Source organism: Dioscorea cayenensis, chromosome 11, assembly GCF_009730915.1.
Source record: "Dioscorea cayenensis subsp. rotundata cultivar TDr96_F1 chromosome 11, TDr96_F1_v2_PseudoChromosome.rev07_lg8_w22 25.fasta, whole genome shotgun sequence".
Taxonomy (NCBI): Eukaryota; Viridiplantae; Streptophyta; class Magnoliopsida; order Dioscoreales; family Dioscoreaceae; genus Dioscorea; species Dioscorea cayenensis.
Genome location: NC_052481.1, coordinates 15,993,450 through 15,996,338, shown reverse-complemented (window position 1 = coordinate 15,996,338; position 2,889 = coordinate 15,993,450). Strand labels below are relative to the sequence as shown.

Sequence of the window (2,889 nt, the reverse complement as noted above, 5' to 3'; positions counted from 1 at the left end):
GAGCTCATTGCAACTCTATGCGAGTGCGAGGTGTTGAGATTGTTCGATTTCTCCTCCGGGACATGTATAGAGTTAGGCATAGTTGACCTTAGCTTTGGGACTATGTAATTAAGGATTTCCACGACTCACCATTGCATTGATTAGGAGGCATAATAGAGGGTTCTTGCAGTTGAAACAATTATTCTTGGCGGAACATTATCCGGGTACCCCATCTCTATCAATTGCCTTACCCTCTTCTTTACTTTTGCTCTCTTTCTTGTTGCTTTTATTGTTGAGAATTGAATCATTATCACACTCCTTATCATTGATCTTTCATATAGCTAAGAATCGAATTAAGTATTTTTATTCCCTAATCCCTGTGGATTCGATACCCGCTCACCCGGGATTATTACTTTGACAAACCCGTGCACTTGAGGGATATACGCAAGGGGACCTTGTCAGCCCCTCGTATGTCGCAACATTCGGTCCGCTAATTGCAAAATCATCCGAGTGGGCCTAGGCTCGCCCAAGCCTAGCTTTTTAAAGAAAGTGTATGGCATGACGTTGATGCTAGCCCCTGAGTTCGCCAATGCCATTTCTTCACTTAGTTTGCCAATATTACATGGAATGATGAAGCTTCCCGGGTCTTTCTTCTTGTTCAGCATGTTCTTTTGCAACACCGCCGAGCAAGATGCATCTAAAATCACTGAAGCACTCTCCTCCAACTTCCTCTTGTTATTCAACAAGTCTTTCAAAAATTTCGCATACTTAGGCATTTGAGCTAATGCCTCAACAAAAAGGAATATTGATGTGGAGTTGCTTGAACAAACTCAGGAACTTCTAGTACTGTTCATCCCCTTGGTCATTCTTCAATCTAGAGGGATAAGGGATTCTCGGCTTGAAAGATGGGGTTGCCACCTCCTTCTATTTACTTGTTCCCTCTTCAACCTCTATAATCTCAGGTGCGTGTTCTTTTAGCTTCTCACCCGGAAGCCTACCTTCAACCTCACAACCACTTCTCAAAGTGATCGTCTTCACATGCTCTCTAGGGTTGGTCTCGGTATTGCCAGGCCAGCTTCCATGTGGCCTTTCCGAGAGAGACTTCGCAATCTGTCCCACCTGATTTTCAAGGTTATGTAAAGAGGCGGTGTGATTGCGAAGTGTAGCCTCAACTGATTCAAACCTTGTATTTGAAGATTACACAAATCTAGTCAAGGCCTTCTCCAAATCATTCATTTGGGTTTCCAAACCTGAAACTCTGTTTTCCACGTTCGCGGCTTGTTGTTGGAAACCCGGTGGCCCCATGGCCTTTTGTGGACCTTGGTTGCTTCACGAGAAATTTGGATGATTCTTCCAACCTGGATTGTAGGTATTGTTATATGGGTTTCCTTGAGTCCTCATGCCATTACCTACAAAATCGACGTTCTCAACAGAAGATGCATCACCACTAGAGATAGGGCAATCGGAGGGAGCATGTCCTCCACCACACCCGGTGCAAGTACTCATGGCCGCTACTCTGTTTGAAGTTAGAAAATCTAACTTCTTACTCAAATTTTCCACTTGCGCCGCCAATGAAGTTACTGCATCTATCTCATGAAGGTCGGCCACCTTTTTCTTCTCCCTGGCATTCCATTGGTAGCTGTTTAAACACATTTCTTCAATAAGTTGACGGGCCTCATCGGGGGTCTTGCTACCTAAGGTATCTCCTGCTGCCACATCTAATAGTTGTCTTGTACTCGGATTTAACCCGTTGTAAAAAGTCTGAACAATCATCCACTCCTGGAATCCGTGTTGTGGGTACTTTCTCAAGAGCTCCTTGAACCTTTCCCATGTCTCGAATAGAGACTCCAATTCTGACTGTATAAAGGATGAAATCTCATTCCTAAGCCTTGCAGATTTTCCAGGAGGGAAATAACGGGATAGAAAAACTTCTACCATCTCCTTTCATGTAGTAATCGATGTTCTAGATAATGAGTGTAGCCACTACATTGCTCTCCCTTTTAGGGAAAATGGGAAGGCTCTCAACTTGATGGCATCATCCGTCACCCCGTTTATCTTGAGCATATCACACACCTCGAGAAAGTTCTCTATATGACTGTTTGGATCCTCATCGGCCAAACCATTGAACTGTGTGGATTGCTGCAACATGTGGATGAATGCCGGCTTTAGCTCGAAATTCTGAGCTGTAATTGGGGGCCGCATAATACTTGATTGTGTGCCCAAAACTGAGGGTCTAGCATAATCAGAGAGTGTCCTCTGCTGCTCATTCTGTTCTGCCATATTATCTGACCGTTCAACTTCCAAATCAGCTAGATTAGATTGTTCTTCCGCAGGTCCTTTCCCTTTTCTTCTAAGTGTTCTTTCAAGCTCGAGATCTCCTTCAATCAATATTGAGGGGTTCCCTCGGGTTATCAACCTGAAGCTGCACAAAGGAAAGAAAACAAATCAGAATGATGATAGAAAAGAAAATGTGAAATAGAATGGTGACACGCGTCCAAATATGCGTGTAAACCGTAAGTGCATGGGTGTCGAAGTAATAATTACCCCGGTGAGTGGGTAGTCGAATCCACAGGGAATAGGGCTACTAGTACTAACTTCTTCTCTGCTTTCTAACCTAATGATAAATGGAAAGGTGTGGTGATCTATTGTGCGAAGAAATGAATACCGGAGACAAATATGCAAGGGTAAAATGGATGGAGATCTCAATCAGTAAAAGTGGGGTATTCGGGCAATGCTCCCCCTAGGATTCAGGTATTAGGTACCGAATAAGCAAAGTGTTTCTATGATGAGTAAGTTAAGTCGTGAAAATCCAAATATAATCAGATCCGGCCTCTCGATCACCGATACTAGTCCCCTACGAGGTCCCAGTGGAGAAATCGCTCAATCTCAACACCTCACACCACATATGAC

At 43.8% G+C, this 2,889-nt stretch overlaps 1 non-coding gene across 1 annotated transcript; it reads left to right on the top strand.

Annotated features, from left to right (window-relative positions):
• The first annotated feature begins 1,762 nt into the window (after positions 1 to 1,762).
• Positions 1,763 to 1,869, top strand: LOC120272927. The gene has a single exon (XR_005540459.1). It is a non-coding gene; the product is annotated as a small nucleolar RNA R71 (small nucleolar RNA).
• Positions 1,870 to 2,889: the final 1,020 nt, after the last annotated feature.